General features: G+C 40.8%; 2 long non-coding RNA genes across 2 annotated transcripts in view; one reads left to right on the forward strand and one right to left on the reverse strand.

Annotated features, from left to right (window-relative positions):
- LOC131109876 (uncharacterized) overlaps nucleotides 1–23,180 on the reverse strand; it is a 30,028-nt gene extending 6,848 nt beyond the window's left edge. Inside the window, exon 1 of the long non-coding RNA XR_009120796.1 lies at nucleotides 23,001–23,180. This is a non-coding gene — a long non-coding RNA (uncharacterized LOC131109876). The remainder of the gene's footprint in view (nucleotides 1–23,000) is intronic.
- The window catches only part of LOC131109877 (uncharacterized), a 133,023-nt gene that overhangs the window by 1,094 nt on the left and 106,951 nt on the right, over nucleotides 1–24,978 (forward strand). Inside the window, exon 2 of the long non-coding RNA XR_009120797.1 lies at nucleotides 483–591. This is a non-coding gene — a long non-coding RNA (uncharacterized LOC131109877). The remainder of the gene's footprint in view (nucleotides 1–482; nucleotides 592–24,978) is intronic.

A 24,978-nucleotide genomic window follows, 5' to 3' on the forward strand; every position in this document is an offset into this window, starting at 1 on the left:
TCAACTAAAGTCAACCAAAGTCAAGTCAACTAAAGTCAACTAAAGTCAACTAAAGTCAACTAAAGTAAAGTCAACTAAAGTAAAGTCAACTAAGGTAAAGTCAATTAAACTAAAGTCAACTAAAGTCAACTAAAGTCAAGTCAACTAAAGTCAAGTCAACTAAAGTCAACTAAAGTCAACTAAAGTCAACTAAAGTCAAGTCAACTAAAGTCAAGTCAACTAAATTAAAGTAAAGTCAACTAAATTAAGGTCAACTAAATTAAAGTCAAGTCAACTAAAGTAAAGTAAAGTAAACTGTTAACAAAAACAAAACACGTAGGCTTGGCAGTCATTCCGAATATTCACTTATCACATTGGAATACTGTAAAATGAAAAGTCTAAAAAGTAGTAACCCACCACCATCAATACTCAAATATAAGACGACAAGATACTGTACCCAAGTTCCGATTTGAAAGCAACTAATTCCCAAATAATTCCAGCAGGCTACACATGAGGAAGTAGCGAACCACAGCATCAAACAAGTGACTCGGGACTTCAAAGGGTAGCGACCATCATCTGGAGGTTTCCTACAGCCACACCGGGTGTTAATTGGTAAGTTTATTTCTCATTCCGGGGAAAAAAAATGTTTCCAAATTGAGCCCGATGCTGTCCAAACTGAAGTCTGATTATGGCAGGTTGAGGTTTTGCATAATGACTTTGGTCGTAAGTCGTGCCGTTCGACTCCGGAGTCGACGCTATCATTGCGTTTCCCCCATCATCCCCACTCGCCCACGCGCTCTTTAAGGCTTCATTATTCAGCAAACGTGTCAAAAGTTTGAAGTAACGGATCTGAGCGCTGTCAAGTCGCTTGCCTTTCACCCAGAAAATGAAATGTCATGTAAGTACGGTCCTCTCAACTCCTGTGACTTTGGCAGCCGAGTCTCTCCTTGACTGACAGAGCAGCGAGCGATACGACTCCATCAGAGAGCGGCGCCTGACAGTTTGATTTGACAGCCCTCTTCAAAACCAATATACTCCTTGTTCCTGACACTACATCAGCGTGACAAGGGGGGGGGGGGCAGATAACAACGCTCGTCTGCATACACATCAGTACAAAATGTACGACATCATATACTTAAGCGTCTTCGCATTTTCACGTCTTTCACGTGTATCTCCTATTCGTTTTCAGTCTGAGGCAGCGTCCATTAATAAGTATATGAATTGTTTAACTTATGCAATAACACAAAGACGTATATTTGGACTGTAAGTGTTGTTCAACTGATCATTATTCTTAGATTATTTTATTAGATTTATTATTATTATTAGATTCGCTGCACGGTGGTCATGTGGTTAGCGCGCAGACCTCACAGCTAGGAGACGTGGGTTCAATTCCACCCTCGGCATGTTGAATGCGTGGGTTTTCTCCGGGTACTCCGGTTTCCTCCCACATTCCAAAAACATTCCAAATTGTCCATAGGTATGAATTTGAGTGTGAATGGTTGTTTGTCTATATATGCCCTGTGATTGGCTGGCCACCAGTCCACTGTGTACCCCGCCTCTCGCCTGAAGAATACAGCTGGGATAGGCTCCAGCACCCAGTAGAAAATGAATGAATGAATGAAAACTTGTTTACCTGTTTTTTTTAACATTACTAGAGCCCCCTAGACATGAAATAGCACCCCTATAGTCACTTTTACACTTGTATTACCCAGTATAGTAATAAAATAAGACAAATGACTTGTTTGAAGTTAAGAGTTTTAGCTTGGCGTGGGTTCATACCCTTGGTAGGTATTATTGTGTAGGTTTCCTCCCACATTCCAAAAAACATGCTAGGCTAATTAGCGACTCCAAATTGTCCATAGGTATGAATGTGAGTGTGAATGGTTGTTTGTCTATATGTGCCCTGTGATTGGCTGGCCACCAGTCCAGGGTGTACCCCGCCTCTCTCTCACCTGAAGACAGCTGGGATAGGCTCCAGCACCCCCACGACCCTCGTGAGGATAAGCGGTAGAAAATGAATGAATGAATTAATGACTGATAGTGGGTGGACTAGTGCTTAGCATGCTGGCCTCACAGCTAGGAGACCCAAGTTCAATTCCACCCTCGGCCAAAAACATGCTAGGTTAATTAGCGACTCCAAATTGTCCATAGGTATGAATGTGAGTGTGAATGGTTGTTTGTCTATATGTGCCCTGTGATTGGCTGGCCACCAGTCCAGTGTGTACCCCGCCTCTCTCTCACCCGAAGACGGCTGGGATAGGCTCCAGCACCCACCGCGACCCTTGTGAGGATAAGCGGTAGAAAATTAATGAATGACTGATATTGGGTGCACTAGTGGTTAGCACACAGGCCTCACAGCTAGGAGACCCAAGTTCAATTCCACCCTCGGTCAAAAACATGCTAGGTTAATTAGCTACTCCAAAACCAGTCCAGGGTGTACCCTGCCTCTCGCTCACCCGAAGACAGCTGGGATAGGTTCCAGCACCCCCACGACCCTCGTGAGGATAAGCGGTAGAAAATGAATGAATGAATGAATGAATGATTAATAGTGGGTGGACTAGTGGTTAGCATGTTGGCCTCACAGCTAGGAGACCCAAGTTCAATTCCACTCTCTGCCAAAAACATGCTAAGTTAATTGGGTACTCCAAAACCAGTCCAGGGTGTACCCCGCCTCTTGCCCGAAGATGGCTGGGATAGGCTCCAGCACCCCTACGACCCTCGTGAGGATAAGCAGTAGAAGTCTAGTCTAGAACACTACTTTATATTGACACCATTGTTTATGACTAATGTTTACATTTGAGTGTAATAAATATGCAAAAAAAAACCTTATGACGTATTCCCTACCATTAGTTTCTAAATATTGTTAAAGTCCCGTTATTATGATAAGCATAAGTTCCCGTTTTAGGTCATAAAATGCCTAGACCCAAGGCCTAAATGATTCATGACAACCCTTTCCATAACTTATCATTAATCACAACCCATTGGCTTAGAATGTATTAATAGTGAACATGCACAGCCGCCATGGCGATACACAAATTCATATCTTAAGTCGTCATCGGCACATTGCTCACTCGGCCGGACTCCGGGTGTACGGGGGCGGGAATAATTCGACGCAACAACAAATTATCTGTGCGTTTAAGTGGGAATGTCTCCATGCGATGGCCACAATATGCATTTGCCCTAAGAACTTAACGGGGGGGGGATCTTTTATCGGAGTTGTCACATGTTGTGGCTAATCATTGAGAGCGTCGTTAAGATTAGCGCTAATGCATTTCCACCCTCACAGCCCCGGCGTAGCCCTGCGGGGCATCTTTGGTCCCGTTCTGCTCATTTCCTGCAGTCCTCGCAAGCTACGCTAATAAAAAGCTGTATAATTCATGGACAAAGTGCACTCCGGTTTTGTACGGGAAGGAATTCCAGCCGTGATTCCGATGTAGGATGGTGTTTTTTTTCCCTGGAAAACCGACTTTAGATATCATTTTAATGCTGCGTTTGGGTTGCTTTGCTGACGGATGCTTGCAGCAAAGGTGCTCTTTAAACGTATCAGGCTGCACGGTGGTCGAGTGGTTAGCGCACGGACCTCACAGCTATTGAGACCCCGGGTTCAATCCCAAATTGTTCCATAGGTATGAATGTGAGCGTGAATAATTGTTTGTCTATATGTGCCCTGTGATTGGCTGGCCACCAGTCCAGGGTGTACCCCGCCTCTCGCCTGAAGAAGACGGCTGGGATAGGCTCCAGCACGCCATGCGACCCTTGTGAGCATAAGTGGTCGAAAATGAATGAATCAATGAAATATGATCAGAGATGCCTGAATATGGCTGTCATACTGATATACTATATATTTTATATATACCAGGGGTCTCAAACACGCGGCGTGCGGGCCGAATGTGGCCCGCAGGACACAATTTGGAGGCCCCGATATGAAAGTTTATTGTTAGTGCGGCCCGCGCAAGTTTGATATGGATGCTGTATGGTATCATGTACCCAGAAAAAAATTATTACGTTTGATTCATGTTCATGTTAAAGGTTAAATAACTGTTAATAGTTATCCTCCCTATCCGTGTGGAAGTGGTAAATTTTTGGCTATTTAAGTTGAAAGGAAATAACTTGAAGGCTACCGTTTTTAGGTCGCTAGCTCTCTAGTTTGCGAGTTAGCATGTGTCTCAAGACCCTGCAGTTGCGCAATATGTTGTAAATAAAAAGAGTATAAATGTGACTATAGTCGTGTTTTGTCATGTCTACAGGGCTCTAATAATGCTTTGTTTATTTTAATGTGAAAAAAAATAATTTGTCTACCCACCAACTATATGTGGAAAACCTGATGCGGCCCAGCCTCGCCCAGACCCTAGCTCCAGTGGCCCCCAGGTAAATAGAGTTTGAGACCCCTGTTATGTACTACATACTAGTCTAGCACTTCACAACTGATATCGATACCAAAGATCCGGAGTCGCAGGATTACCCACAGTCGACCATTTTCTACGTGGCATCATTTGTATACTCGGAAAAACACAATGGCTGCCGTGACCTCACGGTGACACCCGAGTGTTTTAACAAGCACACGGGGTCAGGCCTAACGAATTGTGTCAGGCGCTCAATGTATTCTTAGTTTGGACAGTTAATTCAGAGGCGAGCGTCTGCTAACGCTCCTCGCCAGTGAGCAAACAAAGGGCCCTCCTCTTCGCTAATGGCCCCCGAGGCTTTGCAACTATCTTATTGATCTGCTGTCACCCAATTTCTCCGTGACTTATGCCCTTCTTAATTCCCATTACTGTGCACACTGGGGCCTTATCACCGGGAACAATAGGCTTGTTGTCACTGCCGGTGGGAGGGAGGGAGAGAGGGGGAGAGGGGGGGGGGGGGGTAAAAAATATGAGCCGGCCAATAACAGTCTGAGTTCAAACTCGTGACTCGTAGACCGCCGTAGCCCGCGCAGTGACCTCTTCGCTTGTGTAGGCTAGCGTGAATGCTAGCTTCAGTCGATACAGTTTTGCAGACGAATCAGAAAATTACATTTAGCATTTTTAAATTTTTTTTTTTTAACCCTTGTATTATGTTACGGGTCAATTTGACCCGTTTCAGTTTTTGTGTTGACCAAAGTACTGGTTATCCTTTCTTTTTCTTCAAATCATGCTAGTTAACCTTGCTTTATGTTACGGGTCAATTTGACCCGTTTCAGTTTTTGTGTTGTCATGAAATTTTGTGACAAATCATGCTAGTTAACCTGCTAGTTAACAAGGGTTAGCATGATTTGTTAACCCTTGTATTATGTTACGGGTCAATTTGACCCGTTTCAGTTTTTGTGTTAATGACCCTAGATGAGGAAAACTATGAGGTTAACTAGCATGATTTGTTAACCCTTGTATTATGTTACGGGTCAATTTGACCCGTTCCAGTTTTTGTGTTAATGACCCTAGATGAGGAAAAGTCACAAAATTTCATGACAACACAAAAACTGAAACGGGTCAAATTGACCCGTAACATAATGCAAGGTTAACTAGCATGATTTGTTAACCCTTGTATTATGTTATGGGTCAATTTGACCCGTTTCAGTTTTTGTGTTGACCAAAGTACTCGTTATCCTTTTTTTTTTCTTCATGAAATTTTGTGACTTTTCCTCATCTAGGGTCATTAACACAAAAACTGAAACGGGTCAAATTGACCCGTAACATAATACAAGGGTTAACAAATCATGCTAGTTAACCTTGTTTGTTCAATTTGACCCGTTTCAGTTTTTGTGTTGTCATGAAATTTTGTGACTTTTCCTCATCTAGGGTCATTAACACAAAAACTGAACGGGTCAAATTGACCCGTAACAAAATGAAATTTTGTGACTTTTCCTCATCTAGGGTCATTAACACAAAAACTGAAACGGGTCAAATTGACCCGTAACATAATACAAGGTTAACTAGCATGATTTGTTAACCCTTGTGTTATGTTACGGGTCAATTTGACCCGTTTCAGTTTTTGTGTTGACCAAAGTACTGGTTATCCTTTTTCTTCATGAAATTTTGTGACTTTTCCTCATCTAGGGTCATTAACACAAAAATTGATTTGTTAACAAATCATGCTAGTTAACCTTGTATTATGTTACGGGTCAATTTGACCCGTTTCGTTTTTTGTGTTGACCAAAGTACTGGTTATCCTTTCTTTTTCTTCATGAAATTTTGTGACTTTTCCTCATCTAGGGTCATTAACACAAAAACTGAAACGGGTCAAATTGACCCGTAACATAATACAAGGTTAACTAGCATGATTTGTTAACCCTTGTGTTATGTTACGGGTCAATTTGACCCGTTTCAGTTTTTGTGTTGACCAAAGTACTGGTTATCCTTTTTCTTCATGAAATTTTGTGACTTTTCCTCATCTAGGGTCATTAACACAAAAATTGATTTGTTAACAAATCATGCTAGTTAACCTTGTATTATGTTACGGGTCAATTTGACCCGTTTCGTTTTTTGTGTTGACCAAAGTACTGGTTATCCTTTCTTTTTCTTCATGAAATTTTGTGACTTTTCCTCATCTAGGGTCATTAACACAAAAACTGAAACGGGTCAAATTGACCCGTAACATAATACAAGGTTAACTAGCATGATTTGTTAACCCTTGTATTATGTTACGGGTCAATTTGACCCGTTTCAGTTTTTGTGTTGACCAAAGTACTCGTTATCCTTTCTTTTTCTTCATGAAATTTTGTGACTTTTGCTCATCTAGGGTCATTAACACAAAAACTGATTTGCTAACAAATCATGCTAGTTAACCTTGTATTATGTTACGGGTCAATTTGACCCGTTTCAGTTTTTGTGTTGACCAAAGTACTGGTTATCCTTTCTTTTTTTTCATGAAATTTTGTGACTTTTCCTCATCTAGGGTCATTAACACAAAAACTGAAACGGGTCAAATTGACCCGTAACATAATACAAGGTTAACTAGCATGATTTGTTAACCCTTGTGTTATGTTACGGGTCAATTTGACCCGTTTCAGTTTTTGTGTTGACCAAAGTACTGGTTATCCTTTCTTTTTCTTCATGAAATTTTGTGACTTTTCCTCATCTAGGGTCATTAACACAAAAACTGAAACGGGTCAAATTGACCCGTAACATAATACAAGGGTTAACAAATCATGCTAGTTAACCTTGTATTATGTTACGGGTCAATTTGACCCGTTTCAGTTAACCAGCCATTTCAGATAACCAGTACTTTGGTCAACACAAAAACTGAAACGGGTCAAATTGACCCGTAACATAATACAAGGGTTAATTTTATGTAATTTTTTTTTCATAAAAAAAAAAAATTTGCCCGCCCCTCAAAACCACAAGATGGCCTCTCCAACTATAACAATGTCTCTTTGACGGGTCTCCCCGGCGATGATAAGTTGTAGCGTCCCCGGTTTGCCTTCCTTTCAATTATGTTTCTCTTCTCTTTTTAGACAAAGAGTAATAAAACCATAAATCGTGTATCCGGCAGGAAGGTACGGACGTTCCGTCTCTGAAGTGCAGCTGAAGGCGCCATAAACCACCCACAAAGTCCCAGATAAGGATTTACAGTTATTTAACATCACCTCGTGCCCTAAATCACTCCGATAAGAGAATTAAGAGATATTTGTCCTCCCTAGCTATCCACTTCTCAAACGCAGATGGCGAGCGAGGTGTTTGTTCAGACTCTTTGTTTTGTTGAGGAGTCGAAATGTAGATTGTTAACCGTGCTTGACGTTTGTGGCGCCTTGATTGTGCTAAAAATGCTAACAATTGTGTATCACAGACGTCCTCCATGTGATAAGAATCGGTAATTAGTTGCAGAGTTCTGACAATTTACCCTGAAAAAGATATTTTTTCCCTTGATGGCATCTATATTTTTTCCACAAATTTTCCTCAAATTTCGTAAACACGTGTGTTACACTCGCAAACGTAATAAACAACAAACGTAATACAAATCTGCAGATCCCACAAATTTGCCTACTGCAAACGTAACACTGAATTTTGCGCGAAATTATTCCATATGTGGGAAAGTGAAAAACTGTAAATGTAATAACTTCCCACAAATGTAATATGAGACAAAATTATTATCTTTGTGGTTGTTGTTGTTTGTTCATTCTTCTTTTAATGAGGGTGAAGGTGTAAATATAATTTTGAGGATTTTAACAAGATAATTATTATGATTTTTTTGTGGAAAAAATATTATGGATAAATTATATATATCATATTACATATCATATATTATGGAAAAAAATATTATTATAAAATATATTCAGAGTATCATTTGAATACATTAAAGGAATATAACATAAAAAAATAAAAATATAACATAATTGTGATAATTGCAATTGTTTTAATAAAAGTATTATTACTATTATATTTTTATTATTATATTTTATTATTATTTATATATTTATTATATATTTTATTATATATATTATTATTATATTTTATTTCTTTTTATTTCCACAAAATGTAATAATTTAATAATGTAATTATTACATTTGCAGGAAATTTAGTATTACGTTTTCAGTAGGCAAATTTTATTACGTTTGTGGGAAATTGATTACATTTAAAGCCGCAGATTACGTTTGCGGGTGTAACACACGTGTGTGTACCAAATTTGGTGTGCACCAAATTTTGCGGTGATTCGACTAAAACACCAAAACTTTTCCATCAAAGGTCCACACACTTTGTTTTTTTTCCTCAAAAGTCAAATATTTCTTATTAAATAATTTTTTGCACCTTTTCTTTTCCTAACATTATGACTTTATTTCCATAATATTTTGACTTTATTACCATAACATGTGCAAAGCATTATTGGAAGCTCACGTTAATTGTACACCTTGCAATCCAACTGAACTCGGTGTTCACAGCCGGAGACTTTTGACTTAAGAATGGGTCACCAAAGTGTGGTGCAAGGACCAACTGTGTACTGTATAGGGTTAGCATTGTTTTTGGACTTTTGTCCCGTTATGGTACTTCCTTTTTTAAAAATGTGAAAATCTTGCCTCGTCTTGTGGCCCCAATCTGGTGCATAGTCCTGTCTTGTGAATTAAGTGTCGTGACATCCCTCGTTGGTTAATTTTGATCCTAACTAAATTGCAGAAATTCTCGAGCGATTAATGGTCAAATTAATCTTTTTTTTTAAAATTTATCTCCATGGCTATGGTACAGTCGCTCCACTGATTTGCAGCCAAAGGCTAGCTAGCCATGGATGCGCTAAATATGAAGCACTAAATAAGAATCCTTGTTCACTTTGGGCTTCTTTCGACAAAACCCATGACCGGATCCACAGGAAGACATCCATCTTGGTATCCAGACTGGTATTAATATCAAATGCGACAAAAAGCATTCATTGTTTCCGCCAAAGCCGAGCGTATACGTCGCTCGTAGCGCCCAATGTCCCAGTTCGAACAAAGACGCGTACAGCTCGCTGGAAGTTAGTCACTCGCGTCAGCGTGAAAACACTTATGTCAGCGCCTCGGAAGACGGCAGCCGCTCGCATTCAACGTCTCGTTGCGCCGAGTTCACGACCCTGCAGCTATGATAAATGTCAAGCGGGACAATGTCCCCGCTAACTAGGCATGCCACCGCCAGCCAATCATGTCGTTATTGACTGCGAAAGCGTAAGGAGCTGTAATGTGACTCTAAATGCTACATTAGCGCCTTATTTATCCGGCTAACCATGTGGGCCGGTTATTCCGGCTGATGCAGTCACTCACTTTGGCCGCGAGCCGAGCTGTCAGTCGGCACCAAACAGGGGGGGGCCCGCTGTCGTAATACGTGGCAATGTTTGCATCAATCCCGACTTATGTAGCGGCGTAGTCATGTGCAAAAACATTACCATCGATTGGCCGCCGCTTGGTATTGATTTCTGGGGGGAAAAAAATATGTGATGGACATATGCCGATAAATGCCTCGGAAAGCTGATCACAAAAATCGATCGGCGAACCCTACACGTAGGGTTGCCAAGGCTCACTTTCGGTTGTGGGCCGAACTAAATTATGTTGACTTTGGGACTGAATCTGGCACCCTTATTAAGAATGGTTGTGGATTTGGAGTTATGAACAGTATTGTTTTCACTTTTAAAATCAATCTGCCCAAGGGGTTGTTTACACCGCAGGAATCGTTTACTTACTCAGATTGTTGCTAGCGGTTTCTTTGATAAGATCCAGGAGGCGGGCCGACTCGGTTCCGCAGGCCGGATGAAATTATGGAATCGCAACGCGGGCCCGGGTTTGACACGTGTGGTTTTACACACTTGGCTGGCTCGCTGCAGTGGAGTTATCCACCTAGTTTATGGTCTTCGGATGCTAAATGTGACTTTTTTTACCACAGTTATGTTTTCTTTATGAAACCAACAGTTTTAGTTCAGAGCTCGTTTTTGCCACGCGTTCATTGGGGTATGCAATAACTTTTTGTGTTTAGTGTCACAGAACAATTTTGCTTTCTTGGCGACAGTGCAACTGAGGAATAGATGCGGATGCTGAGGTTCTCATTGGGAGTGACCAGGATGGATAGGATCAGGAAGGATAACAATATATTGAATAACAATATAAAAAATTATACATTTATATTTTTATTATATTGTTGTTGTTTATTATATTGTTGTTCATATTATATTTTTATATTTTTTATTATATTTTTATATTATATTTATATAATTATATATATATATATTATATTGAATAACAATATAAACAAATAATAATAAAATAATAAATATTACAAAAATATTAAATAATAAATAACAAACAAAATATTTACAATTTAATTACAAATTATATTACAAATAATTATTATTAATAATAATGATAAATAATAAAAATGCGGAGATGCGGATGCTGAGGTTCTTATTGGGAGTGACCAGGATAGATAGGATCAGGAAGGATAGCAATATATTGAATAAGAATATAAAAAATTATACATACATATTATATTTGTATTATATTGTTGTTGTTTGTTATATTGTTGTTTATATCATATTTTTATAATATTCTTTATTATATTATATTTATATAATTATATATATTATATTGAATAACAATATAAACAAATAATAATAACATAATAAATATTATAAAAATAATAAATAACAAACAAATTATTTACAAATTAATTACAAATTATATTACAAATTATTAATAATAATAAATAAATAATAAAAATAAATATACGCAAAGAGACAAAATTTTACCATAAATTTTGGACATTAACCAAAAAAAAAAACAACACAATAACAAAGGTGCCCAATGTACGCCGACAACAAAGCTAGCTTGCTAGTCTTTGCATGCTGACAACAAAACATCCAATTAAAGCCAACCTGTGTGGGGTCACATGAGCGAAGGTATTTACGATACCTTCCAACTGCTGAGGACTCTTGGCGGATGTCTTCCCCTTCACCATACGGCGGCCATATATCAATCCCGGGAAAAGCTAAAGGGTCACGTCGCTATGTATAGCCAGATGGCTTTTATTTTCACCCGGGGTAAGGGGAGGGGGGTGTCATCTCATCTTTAGGACAGACCCCCCCACCCCCAGCTCCCCCCCCTGCAGTCTGTCAAGTCTTTTAACGGCTGTTGAGTGGTGGCGAGGCAGGCGCTAAGACGGCATCGACACCCCGACCAGACTCCTTTTTAAACGCTCATCTGTTTTCACCGCCATCTATCGGCAACCGCATATAGAAACACGTTAATATTTAGGGGCCTCTTCGGAAGGGGGGTTAGCATAATGGCGTATTTAAATCGGAGACAGGTGCGGACGGTTTTGCACCTGCGCTCCTTTACTGTGTGGGCTACGAAGAATGCGGCTTTGCTTGTTTGGGAAATGCCTGGCATGACTCGGAATATCTGGACCGGAATATGCTAGTCTCGACTATTTATTATTTCTCATATGTTACCTTTATATTATGAGTCATTATTTCATTACAAGTACACATTTATTCCGGTTATATTTCAACTTTCCTACAGTTATGAATTTATCTTAAAGTGGAACTACTAGGCTTTGTAGATCTTCCAGAATCTGCACCTATTCGAGCAGTATTTCCTGGGATTTCCGAAATAGTCTGCTTTAATTTAAACCACCTGCGACCCACCTTCGGGCACACTCACTCACTGTAGTGTAATTGGTCACGCTCTGAAGCGTTCCCGAGTACTTCTGGACTACTGCCGAAACCCACTTTGTAATTTTGTCGGTTTAGGAGTTGATAATACATAAATAAATAAAATCTTCGGCGGGCTACTCCTGCATACCTCTGCGACCGTAATGATGATTAAGCGCCGTATAAAATGAATCGATGAATGAAAAATGTATTGGTTAGCATACATTTCGGACCTTCTGGAACAGATTAATGATATTAACGTAGTTAGTTAACGCAGTTTCGACCAAAGATCGGATCATATTAAAATTTTGCGTCTTAGTACAGTAAACCTCGGATATATCGGACTCACAACGGACAGATAAAAAAAAACCGATTTTTCTGTAATGCATTTCCAATAAAAATTCATTGCATATATCGCATTTTTTTTATAACGGATTTCGCCTATTTCGGACAAAATCTCCAGTCCCGTTCCAATGCATTTCCATTAAATTTCCCTCGCATATATCGGATGGCCGCGTCGTGGCGCTCCGATTCGCCGAATCGTGACAGGCCGCTATACGACGTCATTTGCAGCGTTTGCAGCGTTGCCTGCGCGTCCAGATACATTGGAAACATAGTCAAGGAAGTGCCTTTTTATAACAGATAAAATCCGATTTACGCATATACCGGATATAAATCCGATATATGCGTAAAACGGACATTTTCCGGTATACGCATATAACGGATTTCGCTTATATCGGACAAAACCAGTGGGAACAATTGAATCCGATATATCCGACGTTTACTGTAACAATAATTATGCTCTCAACATAGTCAAAAAAATGTAAACATTGACTAATGTGTTGGATACACTGGTGTATTTTTCCGTCATTTGAATTGGAATCATGCAGTACCGTGCTTTTCTAGTTTTTAGTAATTTAACTTATTAAAAAAAATGAAAGTACAGTGTAGTAGGAATTACAAATCTAAATCTTCTCTCTGAGAAATTTTTGCTCCAATGTAAAATACATGAAAACCCTCCAGGGCGTTGTCCAAACATGGCCGCCATCAATCAGCGATATTACCAAACGCATGTCCATACACGGGACATGGAGAAAACTGCTTCTTTAAGCATTTCTCCGGGAGGCATAAAAGTGTATTTACGGTCACCACGGGCAGGTATAAAAGAAGATTGGCAAACATGAAAATCAAGTCGTCTCGCGGGTGCCATCGAGCGGTGTGCTGCCGTGCTAAATCATAGACGGGGGCGGTGGAGGGGGGCGGGGGTCTGGAGAGACGCCTTGGGCGTACGCTTTGCATTTTCTCTCCAGCCAAGTTATTGCAGTCGATGTTTTGCTTCATACCTGTTCTCAGCTCGCTAATGAACTTCATCCGTCTTATTCCGCTCCCCCCGATGACGTGCCGCACTTTAATGTAACCTATAGTTTACCGTTTATTACCCGCTGCCAAGATTTAAGGATGCTGAGGATCGTGTTTCTGCACATAAGTGATGCGGGATTGATTTCCTTTTACAAATATATGAATCACCGAGGTCATTACGGCGCTCCGCTCTTTCATTAAATTGAGCTATATCTCCTGCGACGTTCCCCGGGAATATACCGTACCTCTGCGGAGACTACTTTTGAAAATGGCCGACATGTTAAACTACAGCTTCATTTATCCCGCCGCCGCGGTGAATAGGTTAGAACGTACTCCGGATGCCCTCCGTGGTTTTAATAATTGAGACGTAGGGAGGCGCGGGATGTTCGGAAATGTAATAAATACTGACAAAGTACTCTTAAAAATAGCAGCGTTGCTTTAATCTTTTGTAATTGTGGAGTACAGGGGGGGGGGGGTCGTAACGCATAGCGGCGTGACACAAAAATTCCTCACACGTGCCAGCAATATTGACTTTTCAAATAAAAAGACATTCACGTAGATAACAGCCATTTTGAATTCTCATTAGTCACCACTAATCTGGAAACACGGGCGATATGTTAAAGTGTGTGTGTGGGGGGGGGGGGGGGTGTTTGCGGCCGGTCATTAAAGGAGAAATAAAAGACAAAATAAATCCAATCTTGGAAGGCGAGCTATTAATCACGTTGGCCACCGCTGGCTGGCTGCTTAACAGTTTTATTGAGTCATTCAGCCTGGCTTCCCTGATAATCCATTTATCCTGAATAATACCCCCCCCCCCCCCCCCCCCCCCCCCCACACACACACACACACACTTCATCCTCAAAGTGCTGTGATCAGGTGATACTGCTCTCGGGCAAATATTTATTATACTTTATACATTTACTCACCTATACATTAGGTACAGCGGCAGAATTTTATGACCCGATGCAAACTATAAGCACAATAATCCTCTCAAATAAGACATTTATTTCCACCTAGTGCTTCTCAAACTGGGGGGGGGGGGGACTCCAGGCATCCATCGTTAGTCTATATCATAATTTTTCACATAAGCATATATATAAATTAATAAGTAATGCATTTTCGTCGTTGTATACTGCCTATTATTTGTCAAAAAATATGCAAATTGTTATTTTTCAAGCATAAAAATGAAAGTGAAGAAGACTAGGGCTAGGTCACTTGGGCTAAATACACTACTTCATTGGAAACTATTATTTTTATGATAATTAAAAAATTTTTACGACTTTTTTTCCTCATATTATAACTTCAGCGGCTGTGCACACAGGAACATTTTCCTAATATTAAGTTTTCATAATGCTGCAAGGTGGTCGAGTGGTTAGCGCGCAGGCCTCACAGCTAGGAGACCCGAGTTCAATTCCACCCTCTGTGTGGAGTCTGCATGTTCTTCCCCGTGCATGCGTGGGTTTTCTCCGGGTACTCCGGTTTCCTCCCACATTCCAAAAAACATGCTAGGTTAATTAGCCACTCCAAATTGTCCATAGGTATGAATGTGAGTGTGAATGGTTGTTTGTCTATATGTGCCCTGTGATTGGCTGGCCACCAGTCCACGGTGTACCTTGCCTCTCGAACCGAAGACAGCTGGGATAGGCTCCAGCACCCCCTGCTGCTGGTTCAGATGGTTCCGTTAGAGGTTGCTGTGATTGTTTATTGCATTGAAATGTGCCTGACATTATGAAAAATATGCCTGTGAGGATTAGGTGATGTGTGCACGCTGCATGCCTGTTTACCAAATTACCACAGCGCAAGGCGCGCTTAGCCTGCGCTTAGCCTGCGCTTAGCCTGCGCTTAGCCTGCGCTTAGCCTGCGCTTAGCCTGCGCTTAGCCTGCGCTTAGCCTGCGCTTAGCCTACTCTGAAAATGGACCATGTTGAAGCTGGCGAGCTTTGGCGCACCTTCGGCGCACCTTCGGCGCACCTTCGGTGCACCTTCGGCGCACCTTCGGCGCAGTGGTTTGTCACGAAATTGTCACTGCACCAAGCTAGACGCCTCCACCCCCGGGTGCGCCACACCTCCCATCTCGCCGCAGCCCAGTCTACCACTTTACCAAATTGGTGCCATCCAATGAAATTAGAGCCCATTATAAATGTAGAGGGCTGTTGCACTAATTAGATTAGATTAATCTATGCGCTAATCTACCCCATTTCTACCCCATATGTATCATGTTTATTGGTAGTCTTTTTACAAACGTCATTAAGAGGATTTTTTAATTGTTTTTTTTTTAATTTATGACTGTATGAGTCATTTGGTGGAGTAAATACACCAAATGCAGAACAATTCAGTAGCCTAGCCCCGCCCTGAAGCAAAATATTCTAAATATACTCCCCTTTAAGAACGATGTTTTAACGGGTTTCAAGCCAAACGAGAGCAGCCTGTCCTCCATTCAACATTAGTTCTGCGTCTGTAAATATAGCAAGGAGCTTTTTGGAGCGTCGCTAGAGACTTTCTCACACGGTCTCGCCCGAAAGCCCCCAAGGCCTATCAAGTATCGCCAACAGCCCCAAGTACTAGCACCTGACGACATGGCTTTCTGCAGGGGAGGTGCCGCTGTCACAATAAATCACCCGCAGACGGGGGATACAGTTTAATCGGGCCGGTGCCCCGTTTCACTCGGGGGGCCCCCCTCCGGAACGCTTCACTCGAATCCGCGTTGCAACGCCTTGGCACATAACCACAATAGCGCAGACTTCGCCGTGCAGCAGCGCTTGATGGTTGACTTAAGCCGGAATTATCCGTCGAAGATAGCGGACAAAGAGCCGTTCATGTCCGCCGTCACGTACAATAATGTACTGTTCCGCCTTTTGACGCCAGATGCAATAAATACGATAAAAATCAACTCAGACGCTCCGTTTTATATCCCAGAATATCGCACGTACTTTACAAATGACGCGTGAAACACATTTAACGACATTTAAAAGCAGAGCGCTACACTTAAGTCATGTGAGTCGACTCAAGTAAATTAAGATGCCTCAAATAGATCAGGAAAGGAATCATAAATACTGATTTGATTCTCAGAAATCAAAAACAAAAAAAAAAAAGCATTTGCTGCTACTTTGTGACGCAAATACGCCGCTTTTGATGTGCTACGAGAAACCGACATGATGGATGATAACTCGGGGCGTCGCTCTTTGTTGTGGGATGGGCCTACTGAGCGCGTGCGAGATGTGAGGAGAAGACTGGCTGAATGGAAGATGTCACTGAGGCCTTTAAAAAAAAAAAAAAAAAAAAAAAACACAGCTTTGAAGTTTGTGAATGATTGCAAGGCAAACACAAATAGAAGATTCCAGCGTGCTGCGGCGGGAAAAAGTTGGCTTTTTCTTCTAGAAGTAGCACGACCTTCTGTATTTATTTAGAGTCTAGGCCAGGGGTGGGCAAACTTTTTGACTCGCGGGCCGCATTGGTTTAACAAAATTGACGGGGGGCCAGACTATTATGTTTTTTACTCGTAACTGTCCACCTGGAATTATTGTATCTGTAAAAGAGCCATGCAATCTGCTATATGTGCACTTTGAGGTCATTCATTTGACGTAAAGTGCGTTATAAATTAAATTAATTATTATTATTATTATTTAAATATGTTTATTTTATGTGAGTGTGAATGGTTGTTTGTCTATATGTGCCCTGTGATTGGCTGGCGACCACTGGCGACCAGTCCAGGGTGTACCCCGCGTCTCGCCCGAGGACAGCTGGGATAGGCTCCAGCAACCCCGGCGAATGAATGAATTAATATTTTTTGTTTTTATTTTTTAAATTGTTTTATTAATTTTTTTATTATTTATTTTTAATTTTTTTTATTGTGCTTGTGTCCCTTTTTTCAGGAGCACTTTGTAAACAACAGACCACATCAAATAACAATATTGATAAAACAGCTACTTCAACCATCAAAAGGTTGGCTCAAGCCATGATGCCAGGTTGTACGATAAATTTAAATGAAATACTTTAAAAAGAACAGGAGGGCCATATTCAAACACTTGGCGGGCCGGATGTGGCCCCCGGGCCATAGTTTGCCCACCCCTGGTCTAGGCGTTACTTTATGTTGCCAGTATGTAAAATGTGATTTATCAAGCCGTGGCCGACGGCTCGTGTCATTCCCAAAAAATACTGCGCTCTTTCATGGTCGCCTCTCCCGACTCTCGGCTAACCTCCGACATCTGCTAGGAACCTTCTTAGTTTTTAATATATTAGCTATGAGAATAGCGCAGGTGTTGGACCTCAGCTCCATTCAATACGCTTCTTCTGTTAACTTCTCCCATAAAATAAAACACAACCATGAATGTTATGATGTGTTCAGGGCACGGTGGAATTATCCATTTAGGTGTGATTGCTAGGGGCTAAACAACCTCATACTCGCTGTGGCTAGCATACTAAATCTATTAAAGTAAACGTTCATAAATAGCAGTCGTTAAAACGAAACATGTTTACTTAATCAGTCTTAAACCTCCAATCACAACGCTCTTTAGGCTAATGAGTAAATATTTACCACCCATTCATTAATAAGCCGCAACGATGACGATGTTACGTGATGAAATGCATCTGGCAACGAGCCATCATTAGCCCGATGCAATAGTCTAAGCCGATAACAAAACTAGCATGTAAGACATAAAAGTACTTTTAGTGGGTAAATAAAAAGTAAAAATGAAACATCTACTTACCAACCTTCCAAAAACCAACCTTACAAAATCTTGTTTACACATTCCAGACACCATAAATTAATTTCTAAATATGTTTTAAACATTATTAAAGCCCTGTATGCATAAAAAAAAACACCTATCGCACAACTATTATGCTGTAGGGACTCCAGTTAGCAAGCTAGCGAGCTAACTAGTTAGCTTCAAATGTATTTCTTCTAACCTTAAAGGGGAAGTGCATTTTTTTTGGGAATTTTGCCCATCATTTCGACTATCAGGCGCTGTAGAAAAAGCTTCTAACAACTAACTAACACAATACCTCGCTAACGGCTCGCCTTAGCGTCATTCATATACAGAAAAGTGGATACCTAGCGCTCGGTTTCGTATGTTTAGCAATGAGGCTAGAAAAGAAGTTTGCGTAGTTTTTTAAATCATCAAAATACGGTAAGATACCGCAACTATTACATGTTATCAGTGTATATGATCAATCGCTTCATAGTCAAAATATATCCCAATGACTGCATTGTTAGCTTGCTCATAATAACTCATTATAAGGAACAGAAAGCTAATATATGTGTTCATGTTTCACATAAGGATTGTGAATGATGGGAAAAATTCCCCAAAAAGTGCAGTTCCTCTTTAAGAAGCCAAAAATTGGGCTATGATGTTGGATGGCTGACTTAGTTAAGAGTTAAGGTAATGTAGTTAAGGTAATGTAAATAACGTCTCGGTATATCATGAATATTTCAATATGTTTTGACTAATAATAGACCATATTCTGTCAAAATTTTTGAAAAACTGCGATATAGCAAGGGATTGATAATGCGCGGGATGACTATGATGATAGAAACAACACAAAATAGAGATTTCAATTCTATCCTCCAATTATAATAACGCATATTGTTATTGTAGCTGACTGCAATGCATTGTCAATGTAATGTAGCATACTCTATCCAGCTAGCGTAGCTAAAATATGCCCTTCCAAGTGACGATCCGTTCCTCGGAGTTACTAATCCTTGTCTCCTTGGTGGCAAATAACGTAACGTATCATAAAACATGTCCCACATCGAGTAAGCGAGAGTAGTGGGAGCCAGAGAAGGCATGCTAACAGCTAAGATAGCTTGAATGTAAAGAAGCGAAACAAAACAACGAGTGTTTAGTTTAGTTTAGACTGTAACAGAAGTCTAGCTGGGGAGTAATCGGGTATTGAGCTAGTACATGAATAATAGCTAATAGGAGTAGCTAATCACGTTGTTACTTTATGCTAATAGTCCACTGGGCCGGCGCCGGTTGTGGCTTAGTGCGTAGTGGCTCGCCGTGGCGCCGAATTATGTTAATTCCAATAGGCGCCAATCACATAATCTTTGGCACGAACTGGCACCAACCGTCACCGCCCCAGTGGACTATTAGCATCATTGGCGCAACTTGGCTCGCGCCATTACATTCCAGTGGATTCCAATAGGCGGCTTGTTTGCGACATTTGGTTCCATTTGGTGGACACTTCTACGCTGATCGAAAATTGTAAACATTTTGACATTTTCAACTCAATTTTTGCCGCCGTTACGGGCCACCACGAGCCAGTTGGAGCCACTAGGCACCTTATCGGCGACACTAGGTGCCACAGCAAATTGCATTGGCGCTGGCCCAGTGGACTCTTAGCGTTACCATTGTTGGACACCACTGTCGATCAGTTTCACGGTCAGTTCTGAGCTGCACCGCCGAATGAAACATAGCTAACGCTAACCGACAACAGACTTTTTTTTTCTGGACGCCAGATTTTCTTGTAGTCGCAAGTCGGTAACGTCGGGAGCCGCCACAGACGCACGGCTCCTCGATTTGCGCTGCGAGCATCAGAGGGAAATGATAATGAGAGAAAACATCTGGATATGTTTGACGTTTAGCCAAAATAATTACCGGAGTTAAGATTGACGACGGCGTTGCACCTGTGTGGACGGAAACAGCTTTTCACTCCACGCCCACAGATGCTAATAATGAATAACGCGGGACTGGACCGTAGCCTCGGGGTGAGGCCGAATTGACCCGTCTTCAACATTGCGAATGTTTGTTGTACACAAACAAATCCACCATCTGGTTTTCATTTCCCGATTTAAAAAAAAATAAAAATAAAAAAAAAATTCTACACGTTCCGATAGAACTGCCGGCTAATGTAGTCAGGACGGAATCTGTCACTCAGTCTATCGCCTCCTGATGACTAAGTACGCTTTCAGCTGTAAGCAGCACATGATTTATGGACGCCCGGTGAACCCTTGGAAGCAAAAGCCAAGTCGGGGGTTCGGGGGCAGCAACTGGGCCTTTTTTTGGCAACTGGGGGGGGGGCGCCTTAGCTTTTTTTTTTTTTCCGTTCGTGCCAAAGTATTTCGCACGGCAATTAGCTCCGTCCTCATTTGGGTCTCCAATCCCGCAGGGTTAGCAGAGCCATTTATCATCCTCGGGGCTTGGAACGCCGCCGCTTCAACTTAGGTAGTTTTTGTAAACAGTCTCTTTCCATGTGTGTGTTGGGGGGGGGTTCTTTCATGCAATCATCTGTCTGCCGGATGCTTTTTCTCTACATGTGCTCGAGTGGAAACGTCATTATACACGCCTCATTTCTCTTATGATAAATACATGAGGTGATGACAACATGTCGGATCGACTGATTTTGACTGGGAATGGATCACCAAAAAAAAAAAAAAAAAAAAAAAAATCTCGAAATCTCGTTGTTTATAGTCTTCATAACCCGAATGACACAGAACCATTCATGAGCGAAAATTTACAACGCTCTCGACTTGACATTTAGCTCATGTTTACACAGATATAGACGCGAGATAAGCAAGCTTGTTAGACCCGGCGTTTTTTTATTAAAGAACCATTTTTCTTTTACGTTGAGTTACACCGAAAAAGCCTTGGCTCCTTTTACAAGTATTTATATTGCCTCCAAATGCCTGCGGGGCGTCATTAAAAAAAACACGCATTTGAGTAGGCAGAGCCATAAACACACGCTGTGGATGCATTTTGGGCAACATCTTCAGAGGCGGCTCGGAAAAAAAAAAAAAAAAAAAAAAAAAATTGAACTACAGCAGGGGTGGGCAAACTTTTTCACTCACGGGCCACATTGGCTTCATAAAAATTTGGCGGCGGGACCTTCTATACACAGGCAGTCGTCAAACAGAACAACATACTTGCTCACGGTGCAACAAAATGAAAACACAACATATCCACGGCAAGTTACTGTATCACATAAATCAACAAGTATGACTATGTGGGTGATTCACAACAACTAAGCGATAAACATAACATGTAACTTTAAACTGTTATTTCCAAATGACCTCAAGACATGCTGGGTAGTCCAGCTGCAACCACAATATGAACAATAAAACATTGGATATGTTAACTTCTATTTGTTTACTTCTCTGACGACCTCCTCAACAAATTTAGCAAAATGTTGGGAGAGTACCACAAGTTACCCTGCATGCCTTGCAGCCGGAATATATGGGTATACGTAAATATTTATATGTTTGCCCACATGGCGCAGTGGGTAGGTTCTATGTGTGTTGACGTGTTGTGTTGTTTTGTGGATCGTTTTTTTTTGTACAAGTTACAGATTGCAAAAGGAATTTGGAAATGCCTGAAGGGCCGGATGAAGACGCTTAGCGGGCCTGATGTGGCCCGCGGGCCGTAGTTTGCCCACCCCTGAACTACAGTATCTGCGTTCCCATCCTAAGAGAGTCATTACTTCACTGAGAGCTTGCCAAGCCATTCCGAAATCCGTCATGTGTTGAAGCCATACGGCGTTCTCTCGCTGCTTCCGTCTTTATCAATCAGAATTAAGGAATTAGATGAAGCTCTTTGGCGGTCCCTTATCCTTTTAAAGTGGAATCGCGCCGAAGTGCAAGGCCCCCCCCCCCGGAGGTTGCGCAAGTATCAGATGGGCCTAATTGTCAAGGTTACGTCTCGGGCAGATGATTGATGTGAGGCCGGGGCTGTTTTTGTCGGGCCTGTCAGGTGGCTGGAATGTTTAATGTTCTCATTATTGCTGGCTGTGTTGTGTGTATGTGTTTCTCTGTCAGCGTCCGACTTGCCAGAGTACTTAAAAAAGGGGGGGGGGGGGGGGGGGCCTGCAGGTCATCCGTCTTCCTCGTGAATGTTCAGCCTCACTTGAGTGTTGCTGATTTGTTATGACGCCACGTCCAGCTGACGGGCAGGTTTCCTGTATAAGAAAAAAAAAATGATTGCTGGGATAGAATTATTGCTTTCGTAATTGGCCAGGCGTGCCGTTTTTTTTTATCTCGATGCAGTTGAAAACTGTTTAGTTTGTTTATATTTACATTGTAACTTTTCAAATATGTTCCTATTTTTACTCTGGAGTTGCCGTCTATTTGTGGACGTAGTCGACCAAAAAGTATCAGCCTTCCTGAGAGAAGCAGTATAGACCACATCTCACGGAAATTACGTAGTAAACAGTCCAAAATTCGGTATAGTACACGACGTTGAATGTGAAAAAGATTTCAGATTTCTTTTGTTTTTAGAATCAATGTCAATGACAAAAATGTCAACATGGTGGCTGTACTGTGTGAAGATTTAATACAGTAAACCTCGGATATATCGGACTCGGATATATCGGAAATTCGCTCAGAATCAGAAAAGGTTTATTGCCATGTATGATCAAATGATCAATGATCAAACACAACGGACAGATAAAAAAGAACCGATTTTTCTGTAATGCATTCCCAATAAAAATTCATTGATTAAGCGCCATATAAAATGAATCAATGAATGAAAAATGTATTGGTTAGCGTACATTTCGGACCTTCTGGAACAGATTAATGATATTAACTTAGTTAGTTAACGCAGTTTCGACCAAAGTTCGGATCATATTAAAATTTAGCGTCTTAGTACAGTAAACCTCGGATATATCGGACTCGGATATATCGGAAATTCGCTCACAACGGACAGATAAAAAAGAACCGATTTTTCTGTAATGCATTTCCAATAAAAATTAATTGCATATATCGGATTTTTTTTATAACGGTTTCGCCTATTTCGGACAAAATCTCCAGTCCCGTTCCAATGCATTTCCATTAAATTTCCCTCGCATATATCGGATGGCCGCATCGTGGCGCTCCGATTCGCCGAATCGTGACAGGCCGCTATACGACGTCATTTGCAGCGTTTGCAGCGTTGCCTGCGCGTCCAGGTACATTGGAAACATAGTCAAGGAAGTGCCTTTTTATAACGGATAAAATCCCATTTACCAATAAGCTAAGGGGAATCTGGGACGGCGAGTATAGCATACAGATTAGCATCCTGTCCGCTCATTGGTCCATCCATGAAACTCACGTTCGATGAAAAGTGGAATATTTTGTCATTTGGCTGGACGGTGACATCGGGTAATCGCCGGTTCCATTGCCTCCCATCTTGGCGCCCATACTGGTTTTGTCTTTTTTTTGTATTTCCATGGGTGACTAAGGAAGTACAAAAAAAAATTCAAATTTGAAAGGCTGATGTTTACATTTTTTTCATCAAAAATTGATTAATCGAACACCAAAATAGTTGTAAATTATTGAATAATTGATTAATCATCATTTTTTGCAATGGTGACTAAGGAAGTACAAAAAAAAAATTCAAATTTGAAAGGCTGAACTTATAGGATGTTTACATTTTTTTCATCAAAAATTGATTAATCGAACACCAAAATAGTTGTAAATTATGGAATAATTGATTAATCATCATTTTTTGCAATGGTGACTAAGGAAGTACAAAAAAAAATTCAAATTTGAAAGGCTGAACTTATAGGATGTTTACATTTTTTTCATCAAAAATTGATTAATCGAACACCAAAATAGTTGTAAATTATTGAATAATTGATTAATCATCATTTTTTGCAGCTCTACTTTATCCATAACAGTATGATTTCAGTCACAAACATGCTAGATACTGTGTTTAAAAACACAATATTTTGCTACAAACTTGCACACGCCTCAAACATGGTGGACAGACGGCCTTAAAAACACTGTTTTGCCACAACAACCATCAAAATACCGCATTAAAAACACAACATTTAGCAACATTAATATTATTACTTTACCACAGAAAGACACTTACCATAAACGTAACGTCCATACTGCGCTAAAACACTTTATTAGCGACGGTAAAGTGATTATTTTTTCCTAGAGAACGAAAAAATTGTTGTTTTTACCACAAGTACCTTCATTTTAGGATAATGGAGCAAAATTATTCAATTTTCAAACCCAATCCTGCTAAATCATCATGACGATAGGTACCAGATTGTTGTGGGACGGCAACCCCCGTTAGACCACAGCTCATACTACGGCGCTGAGGTCACGATAGGAAGAAAAAAAATTTTTTTTTTTTTTCTTCCCAGGGCCCTTTTTACAGGATTGATTGTTTTCTGCTGCTCTAATTTTGGCTCGTGCAGAAACAGTCCATTCGTCTCCGAGGACAAACGATTTGCCACATGCTGCAGATGGACTTTTTTTTTTTTTTTTTTAGTAGAAAGCTGAAAACGATTAAAGAGAATCTGCGCTGCTCTTCAAGCCTAATCACGAGCTGTACATTACACTGGCCGTTTTAAGCAGATGGCGCACTTCCTGTATATTAACATACTGTCGTCTGTCATGTTTGACTCTGCAAAGTGACACGTCCATCACCTGTAATGCTCCACCAGCTGGCATTATGCATTACACTTCACTCCGTGTGGCATTTTTCATTTCCGCCACTATTTTTTTTTTTTTTTAGCTCGCTTGCTATTTTCCATCACTGTCACTATCCTGGTAAGTACCCCCCCACACATTTCCCAGCTTCACCAGCACGAAATAAGCTGTGTCCACAGCTAATTTCCTCTCATAGGTCACCGCCATAAC

This window comes from Doryrhamphus excisus, chromosome 22, assembly GCF_030265055.1.
Source record: "Doryrhamphus excisus isolate RoL2022-K1 chromosome 22, RoL_Dexc_1.0, whole genome shotgun sequence".
NCBI classification, from domain to species: domain Eukaryota; kingdom Metazoa; phylum Chordata; class Actinopteri; order Syngnathiformes; family Syngnathidae; genus Doryrhamphus; species Doryrhamphus excisus.